The sequence below is a fragment of the Arachis hypogaea genome, chromosome 18, assembly GCF_003086295.3.
Source record: "Arachis hypogaea cultivar Tifrunner chromosome 18, arahy.Tifrunner.gnm2.J5K5, whole genome shotgun sequence".
Lineage (NCBI taxonomy): Eukaryota > Viridiplantae > Streptophyta > Magnoliopsida > Fabales > Fabaceae > Arachis > Arachis hypogaea.
In genome coordinates, this window is record NC_092053.1 from 2094735 (window position 1) to 2110513 (window position 15779).

A 15779-nucleotide genomic window follows, 5' to 3' on the forward strand; every position below is an offset into this window, starting at 1 on the left:
GGGAGTCTTTTTTTTTGGACTGAAAGTGATATGAGGCCAAAAATCCCAAGGCCCAAAATAAGGCCCAAAATTTTCCACTGAAGATTAGCCCAATTAAGAATAATGCACAAGATAATCTGGCCCAAAATTAAAATTATTGTCTAGTGATTAAGAAAAAAAAAGTTGTAGCTAAACAATTTTAGAAATTCGAAGATAACAATTTCAATCTAACCAACTAAACCGAAAAATTTAGTCACTGACCAAAAGAAACAAAAAAAAAACCGAATAATTTAGTTGACTAATTTCGTGCAACAAATAGATGCTAATAATTTTGATGTTTTTTTTTTGTGACTTAATAATTTTGATGTTTAATTACTCTATTGATCTTTGTAATTTTACTAAATTTATAATTAGGATTTTATACTTTTTTTTTTAATTTGGTCCTATTTTTTATTTTGTAATGAGGTTCTTCCCCATATAAAAAATGTTAAGTTAACTGAATATTTTTTCGCAAATTGAAGGTATTTACAATTAAGAATCTAATTAGATTTTTTACTATATATTTTTTTACCGTTAATTTTACTGTTTTTGACATGAAAATAACCTAATTACAAAATTAAAAGTAGTGTAAGAATTTAATTAAAAAATATAGAGATCTAATTACAAAATTGATAAAACAACCGATTAACTAAACTTAATTTTGAACCATACTCTAGGTTTTTTTATATATATATTGGCATGTGTCTCCTTTCAATAGGGAAAGTGTCAAGGATCGTGAAGCATTGCTTCAATAACTGAGTCTAGCCTAAACATTATTTCATGCATGCAGTTATTCATATGGAATTTGACCTCTTTGATTCTTCTTCTAGAAAAAATGAATCTTATACCCTAATGAAATAATTATTCGGTATTGAACTTTCATGGAAGGTTCAAGGTTGCATATGAAAAGGAAATGCCATGTCAAAATTCCTTTTTTAAAAGAAACAGTAATATATGCAAAAGATCAACAAAAGTTCATTATCAAATAACAAACAAGCACCAAAAATGACTTTAAATGTGTATGATCGTAAGTTTTTCTACTCTAATAATTAAGATGATGAACAGTATAAATTAACAAGAATGGTAGCTATCGGCGGACAAAAAGACAACAAGTATAAAGTTGGAAAAGTCTAGGGGCAGCAATTTTTGTGTTTTTTGGTCAGCACTTAACCATCAAAATAAAAATGAGTGATTTTTCACCATTAGATGTAATCTCACACTATTAAAAATACTATTAATGGCCAATTGATAATTACAAAACACCAAAATTACTGGTCCCTAGCATTCCTCTATAAAGTTTACTTGTTATTGGCTCCTCTAAAAGGCTTGCAGTATCATAAGATTACTATATACTTTGTAAGGGGAAAAAAAGTGGGAAAAAGTTATTTATATATTAAAAATTAATTATTGATTTATTTATCATATATTTATGTATATAAGTGTGTTATTTTATATATTTTTAATGGAAAAGTATTGTTTTATTCTTTAATGTTTAGATAAAATTCTAACTAAATCACATTTTTAACATTTTAGATGTATTATTTTTATTTTAAAAAGTATCAAACGTCCTATTTCAATCCTAAAAAATTTTAAATAGATTCAATGTTATTCTTCTTTTGTTAACTATTCATATTAATTTTAATAGTAATATTGAACTCATTTAAAAATTTGAGACAAAAATACGACATTTAAAATATTAAGAACCAAATTAAAATTTAATCTAAATATTTTGTAGATTAAAATAATATTTTATCCAAATTTTAATTTATATTTTATATTTTAATATATATTTTAGACTAATAATTAATTTAATAACTTTATTATTTTTTATATATACATAATATAACTGATAAATAAATAAATAAATAAAAATAAGAGAAACAAACACTAGGATGTGATGTAAACGAGAAGTGAAAGCCATGACTACTCTGTCTCAAGTGCTAACACGAATTTCTTATTGCTTTGAGGCCGTGGAAAATGCCTGCACCAAATGGGAAACATAGCACAACACCACCTTAATTTCTTATCTACTAAGTTAGCAAATACATTGGATATGAAAAAAGAAGCATTATTATTTAGAAAATTCCTAGAAATTGTCCTTGTTTGTTGTTATATGGCACTTTTGATTTGAATGGAGTTTAAGATTAAGATTGATATAGACAGAGTAAGACAAATAATATGATTATTATGACAAATAATATGTAAAAGGATTAGATAGAGTAGGACAAATAATATGATTATTATGACGCGTATATAAATTTTTATTATTCCACGAGTTCACACACCATTTTTGATTGATTTTGTTTGTAAGAGCATCTTTCATATCTTGCAGACGTGTTGCCACTTGCATAAATTGAAATCAGGTCGTTCTCTAAATAAAAAATGTTATTCTTGTATCAAAATTAACTATTAAAATTAGTGTATTCGTGTATAAATAATAAATATATATATAATTTAATTTATTTTTAATGTATATTTATATTTCAATATGTATTTTATACTGATCACTCCCTTTGATAACTAAATTTAATATACATGTAACATAAGTATATCTAAATAAGGCTTCGTTTCAATAAATATTCAAGAAATAGAGATTAAGTAATATAATCACCTTTGTTTTTTCTAATCAAAATTTTCACTTCTCTCTAATCATGGAATTCGGTCCTCCTTGAAGTCATAGTGTGCTCTTCTCTCTCTCTCTCTATATATATATTTATTTTCATATGATTAAAATTTTTTTAAAGTTTTTTTTCTTTCCACTGCAAGCAATTATACAAACTAAACCCAAAATACTTTTCTTAAAAGAAAAAATAACTACTGGCTAGCAAACCAACTTTTAAATAATGTATACATAGCATTATAAAGCAAAAATGGTGGGGGGATAAAGAGAACAAAGGGGACATTTATGGTGAGTTCCATGGTATTTTTGTTATAATGCTTAAATTGCCTGACTTCTTTTTAAAGTAAAAAATAAAATATTTAAAATAAAAAATAAATCATATAAAATTTGTTAAATATTATTTATTTACCTTTTTTAGTAACTTAGATACAAAATGATAGGCACCATAGCATTCACTTTCATTAAATTGGATGAAATAATACATTTACGTAGGTTTAAAGATGAAGAAGAATTACAATATTGTTGAATAATGATTTTACAAGGAAATAAAAATCCTTTTTCATCTATTAGTAGACATTTTTCATTATTTTATTTATTAAAGTTATATAATAATAAGAAAGTAAAATTTGTTCAAGATAGTAAGTATATTAATTTTCAATTTGATTAATTTTTAGTATTCAACAAGTGTAATTATTCGTGCTATGTACGTGATAAAATTAAAATTATAATTTTAAATTTTTTTAAAAATTAATTTGAATTATAATAATTTAATTAATAAAAAAGTAACATGTTATGCATTGTTTGTTTTTTTTTTTAATTTAGTTTTAATTGGATTAACTCTAAAATAGTTATTAATCAGTTTTAATAATCTACTTTCTTCATAAATCAAACATATATACTGAATGTGTTCATAAATAATATAGTAATATACTAGTATTTTTACCCGTAATAATATTACAGGAATTAAATTTTTTAAAATTACGGTCCACTTTGTTCTAACAGTATAAATTATACATGGCACAAAAGATTTACCAAATCAAACTACTTTTACAAAAAAAGTCGTAGATACGGTTGATAAAAATTTCTTACTAAAAAGACCAAGGTATCTGTAGATAAAAAATCAAATAATAATTAGATATTAGCTTAAAAAATTATACTGATAGTTATAAAATTAACTAAAAAATTAAGTTTTCTTAAAACAATTGAATCTTGATTCTAACTTTTAAATATAACATTAGTATTCTCTCCAAATTATATGTAATAAATATTTGAAAGAAGAGAAATAAAAATATAGATTAGAAAGATAGGTAGTGAAAATTTAAAACTAAATAAAAAACTAAAAAAATATGTATATAATAATAATAATAATAATAATAATAATATTTTTTATTTGAATTATATTATTTTGTTAACTTTGTTTTCTGTAGAACAGAAAGATAGAAAAAATAGAAAATGAGAGAAAAAAGAGAGAAAGATAAAGATGAAGAATGAGAGTAAGAGAGAGAGTGAGAGTTTGTTAATTTTGAAAGAAAAATTTTAATTTTAATTGTAAAAAAAAAATCGGATAACATATTTTGATTTGTCAAATTTCTAATATAAAATATAAATTATATATAGAGTAAAAATGGTAGAGAGAAATGAAAAATAGAGAGAGATAGATAAGAGAATTTAGGAAGGGAGTTTATTAATTTTGAAAAAAATATTTTCTTTCAATTTTAATAAGAGAGTGTCATATGATATATTTGATTATTAAATTAGATAGTAATATATGATACATAATATAGGTATATTTTAATTTTAATTTTAATTTTAATACAATTAAAGAATGTCATGTTGTACATTTTGATTGTCAAATTAATAATTAGTCATTGATATTGATAATGATATATAAAATAGATAGAGTGGTTGAAGGAATGAGAGAAATAGAGAAAGGAAGAGGGAGGAGGGGAGAACTCTTTAATTTTTGAGGAAAAGATTTGATTTCAATTGCAACAAGGGAGTAACATGTGGCACATTTTGGTTGTAAAATTAGTAAGGATGAGAGAAAAACTCTTTAATTTTGGAGGAAATGATTTAATTTCAATTACAATGAGAGAGTGACATGTGGCACATTTTGGTTGTAAGGAGAAAAGGAGAATTCCTTAATTTTTGAGGGAAAGATTTGTTTCCAATTGCAATGAGAAAGTGACATGTGACACATTTTGGTTGTAAAATTAGATATATATAATATAATAGATAGTTAAATTCACCAACAAATATATTGGCTATTATCACACTATAAAATAAATTAAATATAAAGGCTATTAGCACTTATAAATCTATAAAACCGCACTGTATTTGATTCGCGTGCAAGGGTTTGCTTACTAAATAAACTTAAAATATGAACAAAAAATATTTATAAAATGGATCTAGCATCACTTGAAAGAATAATGGAAATTAATCAACTTACCTTATCATCCATGAGAACCATTTCTATGTAAGTCCTTTTGTTCTTGTCAAATTTGAATGGGACTTTTCATAACCTTATAATTCTTGCCTTTATTTTTCAAACATTTTTATTACATAATCTACCATAATTAAAATTTATTTTATTATCTAATTAATCTTGTATCCATACGATATAACTTTATGAAAATGTTATGAATCACAACATTTTTTATTCTACAAAAAAATACTATATATAGCCTTTAGTAATACAAAAATAATTACAAGAATTAATTATTGATATTGATATTAATCACAATTGATTATTGATACCCTAATTTTAATTTTTTAAAATATATTTTACCTGTTTAAAATATAATGCATGTAACGTGTAGATTTATTATTATTATTATTATTATTATTATTATTATTATTATTATTATTATTATTATTATTATCAAATTAAATGGGTTACTATTAATGTGTACATCAATCATCTCCTAATAAAATTATTACACTTGAATGAGAATTAGAACTATATCAATTGATATAATTAGAATGATTAAAAATATTGATGATTGATAAGTAGTTTAATAACACATTAAATATTGATTTGATATAATTATAATGAAGATATTTTTATAAATTAATATAATAATGTATTATTTATGAGTTAATTGTAATATAATTAGAATAAATTTATTTGAGAGAAAAAAGAGTTCATGTATAATTTTAAAAATTATAATAATTTTTTTATTTATATATACGTGTATATATATATATATATATATAACGGTAATTTTTCTTAATTTATATACATATACATAAATTATTCTATACATATATATAAATAAAAAATATATGAATTATATTTTGTTAAACTCTATATTACTAGTTATTAAAAATATTTAAATCACATATATTAATTACTTTGTTATAATTATTTCGTTTTATATATATGATTATTTTTATTATATAATTGTGCAATAATTTTTTATTTTTTATATCCATATATATTCTTCAATCCCAAACCCCATTCATACGTATATTAACCGTTTTTTTTTCTAATAGTGATGTTTTAATTTTTCATTTTTCTTTTTTTCACGTATCTTTTTCTTTTTTTTTTAAATAGTGATGTTTTAATATTTTTTTAAATACATTTTTCTTAATAATTACATTACTAATTTGAAATATAAAATGAGAAAAGAAGGTGATACATATATCCAAGAAAGAAAATAAACTTAAAAATTAGAAGAAAAAAAAAGAAATTTTATATTAAAAAATGTAAAATAATATATTCAAAAAGAATAATCATAATATATAAATTGAGTCAACAATTTAAATTTTTTTAAAACTAATTTAATCAAATACCAATATTAGAAATAAATTACTTAAATAATATTTAATCTATTTTAGTCCTTAGACACGTATAAATTAGAATCATTCTCGTGACGACAACCAACTAAAACAACATCGTAAGTTCGAATATTTAGAATTCGTGCAAATTCAAAGCATTCCCTTGTTCTTTGAAAACCTTTTGTATCATTGATAAAGTTGAATCGCAATTCCTTTTATGGAAAAAGAGTTACGGAGGTGACTTTGATGTGTTGGAGACGAAAATTTGGAAGTCACTATTTATATTTGAGTGTGACATCCATTAAACCCTAAAGGGCAAATAAAATAGTATCTCTGGTTTTATTCTCATTTAATTCTAAATCAAAAGTAATAATAACTTATTTAATTCAACATTTATGATAATAAATGAGATGACCATTATATAAGTCATTTAATGTACAATAGCTTAATTTGCGATTATAATTAATATATGTATTGTCCATAAATAGATTAAAATAATTTGATATTTACTCTAATTAAATTAAATATTTGAAGTTATGATTAATGTAATTTAATGAATCAAATAAAATATTAAATGATGAAATATTTATTCTAATCAAATCAAATTAAATAATTAATTAGTTACAATTAATACAATTATTGAATGAATCAAACACATTAAATTAAAAAATAATTTAGTTAATTTGTATCTTAAGACACATTTTAAAATATTTATTTTTTAACAACTTTTATAAAATATCTTTTGTAATATTTTTAACCTATGGTCTAAAGGTACAGTTATAATAATACATAAAAAAATATTTAATTAGTTAATACAAATAATTAGTATAATTGATTTAGTTTAATAAATTAAACGAAATAAATGTGAAAGGAAGAGATAAAGAGAACGTGAAATTATAAAAATGTGTACTCATTAAAAAGCAATAAAAAAGTCCCTTTTAATTTTTTATTTATTAATTTAATATAATTAATTTCACAATATTTATTATACGTTATTCATCTTACAAATTAATACAATCAATTAATCTATTCAATTATATAAAAAATCAGATTTTTGCATTTAATGATAAAGCTGACGTGGTATGCTTTTGAGAGTGATTCCTAATTTATTTTTTTTAACTCATTAAACACAATTCGTTACGATGACTTAATTATATCAACTAATTAATTTGATTAGATATTATATTTAAGTATCACACAATTTAATATTATGTATATCAATTAATTGAATATAATTGTTAGAGTATAATTATGATCAATTAGCATTATTTAACATATCTGAATATTTATTATAAGATATTACGTCTTTATTATTTTAATTCTCTTATTACCTATAAATATCCTTCAATATTGTATCATTCTACACAACTTGAATACTCACAAACATTTTTTCTATTGCTCCCTCCCCCCTTTCTAACATGGTATCAGAGCCATGGTATCCTCCTTGAGAAAGATAAGTTGATTTTCTTCTGGTGAAATCACCATACTTTTCATACCTTTCTTCCGTGATATTTTTTTTTCTTCCCTTTTGTTAATGCTTTGATGCTTTTCTAACCTCACCAATTAGTTCATCCACTACTTAGAGCCCGTTTGGGAAGTAGTAGAAGCTACTTTTTTTTACTTTTGGATTATGAAAAGTCACAGTGTGTGTGTTTGGCACCATTTTAAAAAAAGCTTTTAACTTCTCGAAAAGTTAATTTATAGCTTTTTGAAGAAGTAGAAATATATGACTTCTCTACTTCTCGATAAGTCATTCTACCACTTCACCATCATTCTCACGCAATGTTCCAAATTTCACCATTTTCACGTAATGATTCATCTGATAGAAGTATTGATCCTCCACCACTATTTTCATTTTCAGACAATATTGCATCTGAACAACTTATTGCATATATTCCTTCTAAGTATTTTTTTTATCATTTTATCACTCTATTTTTTATTATTAAATTTGTATTTTACTGTGGTATGAAATTTTAGTTTTAATTTTATTTTTTTCACATGTGATTTTATAGCTTGCTATTATTTTCATAGTTAATTATAGCAAGTTTTTTACCTCAATAAAGAAGGGAGTTCTAATAGGAGTAAAATAAAAAAAGTAACAAAATATACATTGACACACATTTTATATTTATTTTTTATTTTCACCTACCATATCATACACAATATTAGTAATTAGGTTATGTAAAATCAACATTCAATATTGGAAAGTATTTGTTATCATCGTTATTTTAATATTCATTCTCTTCTGCAAAAAAAAAAATTATTTTTCGAGTTATTTATCCAAACTCTACAACTTCAAAATAAGTACTTTTATAACTAAAAATCCAAACACAAAATAACTTATTTATAAACTGTTATTAATAAAAGTCCTTGTGTTTAAGCTCTTTTTCCAAAAGAACTTATTTAAGTTATTTACCCAAACTGGGCCTTATTCTCATGGAGAAACCATATATTTTTCATCACCTTCCTATAGTTTGTCATCTCTTCGCACTTTATCATTTTTCAACAGTTTTTCGGCAGTTCGCCATCTTTTCAGCATTTTTTGGCAGTTGGCCACTCTTGTGGCAGTTTTGTCTACTTTTTCTACCAGCAGTTCCATCTGCGTTCTCTTCCAACAGTTTCGTCTGCACTTCCTTCCGACAGTTTCGTCTACATTTTCTTGTGGCAGTTTCGTCTGCACTTCCTTCCGACGGTTCCATCTGCGCTTCTTTTCGACAGTTCTGTCTGCACCTATTCTATCACTTCATGCATTTTTTTATTTAGTTATTTCAAATAAGTTTCAAAGTCACTTAAGTTTGACGAGGGATGTTAAAGTATAATTATGATCAATTAGATCAATTAGCATTATTTAACATATCTGAATATTTACTATAGGATATTACGTCTTTATTATTTCGATTCTCTTAACACCTATAAATCACCTTTTATATTATATCATTTTACACAACTTGAATACACACAAATATTTTCTCTACTGCTCTCTCTCTTATCCTTTCTAATAATAATAAATACAATTTAATTTAGTTAGAAGTTCATTGTTGTCTATATATATGACAGAATAAAATTATAAAAATAATTTTTTTATCACTTTGGATATTTTAACTTTTTTTTCTCTTTACGTGTAATTTTATTTTGCGTTAACTTTGTTTATTTAATGATGAAATATACTCATGTTAATTTCTATCATATAATAGTTTATTTTTCTCCTATCTATTTTGATTTGTATAGTTACTATTGATCTTACTGTTTTTGTTTTCTTGAATTGTTCTTTATTTTTTTATGACTTGATAATTTAAATAAAAAAGTAAAGAAAGAAAAAAACGATGGCCAAAGACGGAGGCTAGAAGCCTAAAGCAGCAACATCATTTCTCAACATTATTATTATTAATACAAACTTTATTATTTATTTTCTAACATTCTTTAACATGAGCTTCATTTATTTTTCTTTATTATTATTAATGCTTTTATTATTTTCTTCTCTAATTATAAATCTCTTTATAATAATTTTTTGACAGAATATTTTTTTGGTCTAATAGATTTTTTCTCTATTTTTTGCTTGTTTTTATGCTGCCTATTGGGTCGGTAGTTCTCAGTCCTCTTGAATTCTTGACTCATTGGTGCCAAGTCCTGACAGTAATCTCTTCGGCGAGACTCCCGGTTATCATTCTTCGCCACGGCTGCGTTCCTCACACATTCCTCAGCTATTTGACTCTTGTTCACAAATTTAGAAAACACTTGGATCTCCATAGGTGCAACGAAGCTCAGAATATCGCTCTGAATGCCTCCCTCATACTTGATACACTTCCACTCAGCAAAATCTTCAGGAGCTCCTTGAAAAATCCGTGAAAAATGACACAATTCCTCAAACCTGCTAGTGTACTCAGTAACAGTCATCTGGCATTGTTTCAGCTGAAGCAGTTCAAGTTCCTTAGCATTTCTGACTGAATTGGGAAAGTACTTCTTATAAAACTCTGTTCGAAACAATTCCTAAGAAATTATAACTCCATCAGGCTGCAGAATACGCCTCATGTCCTGCCACCAATGCTGAGCCTCACCTTGCAGCTGGCAGGTTCCAAACTCAACCCACTGTTCTTCAGGAACCTGCTGAGCCGTTAATGCTCGCTCTATAGCTTGAATCCAGTTGTCCGCATCAGTAGGGTTCGAGGTTCCTCTGAAGGTCAGAGGATGAACCTTCAATAAGGAGTAAAACATCATAGGACCCTCATCGCCGTTGTTGCTATTATTTCCATTGTTTATTTGGTTTCCCAGGGCTTCGGCTGTCACCTGCATAGCCGCAGCCATGTTCCTCAGGGCAGCCATAAAGTCTACAAGATTAGGATTATTCCCTGTCGCTTCAGGCATAACATTTCCTATTCTGCTTCTACCTCGCTCGCGTCCGCATCTGCGAGTCGACATCTGGTCCCTATACACACCAAATAAGTGATATCAAGTTGATCAGTCTCAATATCACAAGTCTAGTGCTTTAAGTCCCAAATGCATGCTCATGAACGTTTATGCTATGTATATCAGCCAGATATCCTAATATTACATAGTCACATACACAGAGAATGCATAAAAGCATAGTCAGTCCGTCCCTCAGGCTCTATAGGAACGAACTGCTCTGATACCATAATGTAACACCCTACCACACAGAGTCTTATGCTTAAGTCATAAAGCTGAGGTGGTAAGGTATTACGACCTCTAAAAGTAAAATATATGTAATGATAATAATGAAAAAGAGATAGTATGCTAGGAGTCTTGAAAAATAGGTAAAACAAAATTGCAGAATCAAAAAGCGCAACCCTCAAAAAATGTGGTTACTTGCGTGAGAAGAAAACTAAAGCTCAATAACAAATATATACAGATGACATAGGAAAAGGGTCAATAATACAAAATAACAAGCTCCTAACTCAGCCTGCGAAGTCAAGGTTGGCCGGAGAATATATACATGCATATACAAGTATCCCAAAATGTCCAAAATACAGAAATAGAATCCTAACTCTCCTGTAACCTCTATGAGGAACAAAATAATCGAGTTTCTTAGAGAGAAAGCTAAGTAACTAAGTACATATATACATAAGCTGATAAACTAAAATATCCCAGGAACTACTCCACTTCAGAAATCCATATGCCTACCGAGGAGCCTTCCGACCTGCATCTGAAAAACAACAACACAGTATAGGGTGAGAACCAGAGGTTCTCAGCATGGTAAAGGTGCCACGCATATAATATATAAGGTCCTGGGAATGCCAAAGGCAATCTTAGAACGCCGACTCTCAAATTATAAAGCTTAAATTACTAAACAAAAATCATAAAAAGGGTGGTCTTCTAGGGAATTCTAAACCTAGCTTAAACTTTAACCTTAACTCTAAACCTGTCCACCTTTCCTCCGTACCTCCATCTCCGATGATTCGCATAGACAAAACAAACAGACAAGGCAAGCACAGGTAGAAAACAAGTAGTTCAAGTAACAATTACAACAATTAGCAGAATATAATCAATTAGGCATTCCCAATTAAGCATAGCAAACAAACAAACAAAATGCATATGATGAATGTCTATCCTACTGGCCGTGAGCTCACGTGTCGGTTACTTTGCCAGAACCCGACACATCTGGTAGCTAACCCAGACATTGGTCTCTAGGTTGCGCATCTCCACAAGGATCATAAACGAAGGAGAGTGTCTTTCCACCTTCTCCTGGAAGATATACGAAAGAGAGTGTCTTTCTACATCGAAGGAGTGTGCCTTTCCATCTTGCAACCAGAGAAGAATGTGGGAGAAACAATACAAAGGAGAGTGTCTTTCCACCTTTTCCACATCCACATCACGACAAGAGAGGAAACTTCCATCCTTAACTTGCCATCCGAACACAATTTTCAAATTAATATGCAAGCGGGATCACACCCAGACCTTGCCATCTCGATCATTTCGGCCACATACACATCTCGACATTCCGACTACATACAATCATCCAAAATCTCATTATTTATCATCATCATGTCCTTACATTCATCTTTTATAGTCATAGCTTAGCCTAATCTCAAACATACATCTCATATCATTACAATTTGTACCTATTTCTTCATTTAAGATTACTACCCCACTCTGAAGTTATCACCCTTGTCCTAGCTTCAACTAATTAATAAACTTACTAGTAAGATCTAAAGTTGAAAGGACAAAAATAGAGGTTTAGAGGTCTGATACCATGTTTGAATTATGAAAATACAGGTGCTAGAAAAATAGAGTATGTGCGGACTCACACTTTGTAAAAAACAGAGCGTGTGTGTGCGCACACCAACCCAGTATTACTTGGTGTGCGTGCGCCTCACCTATGCGAGCGCCACCAGCAGAAAGCATATCCTGGTGCGTGCATACGCACAGGTAAAATTTCGTCTACTGCTGGGTGTGTGCGCACAACAGTGTGCGTGGGTACACACTAGAAAAACCTGATTCTGCTGCAACTTTAAAATTTTCAGTTTTTCGCACCGAATTTTCGGCGTCCATAACTTTATCTACAAAATTCGATTTTCTGCAAACCTTATATCATTCTCAAACTTATAAAACATTCTTTAATTTAAAACAAACCTCATTTCCATCCAAAATTTGAGGAGCAAGTTAATGACTACCAAAATTCATCAAAAATCAAATTTCACCAAATTATACCAAACCTTCATTTTTACCAAAAATCACATTTTCTTACCAAAACCCAATTCCACTCAACTCAACATACCACAACCATCAATACAACTTATCCTCAACAATAGCATAACAATTCTTGCAACCCTATCATTTCCTTAGCTCAATAACATCTCGTTTCAATCCAACTTACAAATTTTAATCACAAACTAACAATTATTTTATATACATATATTGTCATCTTCGCAAAATTCTCCAACCATCATCACATTGTTATGCATTATATCAATACCAACAATATCAAACAAACACTACTCAATCTCAACCATATCATTATACTAGCATATATATATACATTCAATCCGCATTGTCAATTGCTCAATTATAACCAAACATCAAGAAATATCATAAATTCACCATATTCCTCAACACATGCCCAACGTCAACTTATCCATCAATATTATGAAGACTAATCATTTAACCCATTTAACCACTTCAACTTATCCTATAGTTCTCTAGCCTAAGTTTTCACAAAGCCTTACATATTAAATGCGCGAAACCTAAACCATACCTTGACCGATCACCACGTTTGGTCCAAGGCAGCCACACTAGTCACACACACATCCCCACAAGCTTGAGAAATCAATCAAAATCTTAGCACCAATCTTTCCACCAAGCCTCCAAATGCCCACAATTCAATATATATATATATATATACACTTCAAATTCACACCTATTTCACATGTATACTTCAAATTCAGAATTTACATAATAAGATCAAGAATTGGCTTAGGTTGATAAACCTTACCTTGTATGTGCCTCAATCAAACCAAAGCCCACCAATTCCTCAAGTCAATTTGATCATATAACATCAATTTAACCAAAATCTTACCACACCAAAAATTCTAACATTTTTAGATTTAAAGAAGAGAGAATAGGAGCTGAGATTATGTTTTTCTTACCTTGAAAGGTACCGGACTTTGTAGAGCTCATCACTGCGAACGCGTGACCGCAAACGGTGCGGCGATCGAAACTCCGGATCAAAAGTTATTGGAATTTAATCAAAGCCAAGGGTTTGTGAACTTAATACATGTTCTTCCCCCTTTTGAATGTTCCCAGCTTGTATGCATGCTGAATGGGGATGATAATGAGCTGAGCTCGTTAAGTACGATGGGTTAGTTGGGCCCACGGGTTCGGTTCAATTGGTTCGGTTCGTTCGGTCTAATTTTGGGCCAAATTCTTTGAAATTGGTGTTAAAATTCTCGTTTTAATGAGCTCTATCATAATTTAATATTAGATTTGTATTTTTACTTTTTCTGATTAAAATTTAATTTATACACTAATATCTAATTGTAGAAAATAATTTTTTATACGATTAGATTACACATATTTATATTCAATTTATTTGATTATTTAATTAGAATTAATTATATTAAAAGATTAAGATTATGATAGATTATCATTATTTTATTACTTTTTATTTTGATATTAATTCAGATATTTAGTTTCTTTTTATTATTATTTTTATTCTCTTATTCTATGTGCTAAATTAAACAATGTACTGTATATCTTCTTTTTATTCATCTTTTATATACACATAAAACTTATTAAATTATTTCTCTTCCGTCTAATAATTTTATTTTTCTTCTATTTATATTTCTTTCCTTCAATATTTTATTGGTTCTTATTTTTCTAAATTTTACTTTAATATGTGTATTTGTTCTTATTACACTTAATATTTTTTATTTATGTGTAATATACATTTTTATATAGGTTATAGAAATATGATTTGATTCCATTAACTTGATTAATTTTTTTTGAAAAATCTAAAGTTAAAGCACAAAAATATGTTTATATATATTTTACTTTTTTAACTAAAAATGTAATATTTTTTGCCATATTTGTTAAAATCCTAAGTTAAATATGAATATTGATTTTTGAAATAGAATAAATATATTTTAAATTTTTTGCATCTAAAAATAATATTCTATCAATATTATAATTATTTAGATAGATAAGTAATAATGAATATAGAATTATTTATGAAGGATAGAATTAAGTACATCTTTTTATTGAACAATATGAATTTAAAAATATTATATTCAATTCTCAATTGTCAACCTCTCATTGAACCATTGTATGTTCAAAATATTTTTGAAGAAATGAAATAATTTTAGGTATTTAATTTTATGTAAAAATTTAATTAATGCAAGATATTTATTGTCGTTGATTAAAAAAGTAAATTAAAATGACAATTTAATATTTTTATACTCTTAAAATGTTATTTATTTATTTTTCTAGCATTCTTTATCATCCAATGATCATATTAATATAATTTAATTCAATAAAATTATTTATCATCATTTGATTGAATAAAAATTCTATTTTATCTGAAAATTTTAGAATTTCTCAACCTCAAGATCATCTATATTAAATCATTAAAAAATATAACTAAGAGCGCAGAAGCGTCCCTTCATTCGAGAGCATGATTGAGATCAAAGAGTTTGGCTCTTATGGTTCTTTGATCTTCGTCAACCAAAATCTTCTATATCCTTGATAGGGCTGAATCACAATCCCACTGTGGGAAAAGAGCTACGAAGACGAGTTTGATGTGTTGGAGACCAAAATCCTGAAATCATTATTTATATTTGAGTGCGACACTCATTAAACCCTAAAACTCAAATAAAATAGTATCTATGGTTTTAATCTCATTCATCCAAATCAA

General features: G+C 27.2%; 1 long non-coding RNA gene across 1 annotated transcript; it reads right to left on the minus strand.

Moving 5' to 3' along the window:
• Positions 1-11244: 11244 nt before the first annotated feature.
• On the minus strand, positions 11245-14191 carry LOC140181534 (uncharacterized). The gene is made up of 2 exons (XR_011876250.1): positions 14017-14191; positions 11245-11576 (listed from the first exon to the last, which is right to left on the minus strand). It is a non-coding gene; the product is annotated as an uncharacterized lncRNA (long non-coding RNA).
• Between the last annotated feature and the right edge of the window lie 1588 nt (positions 14192-15779).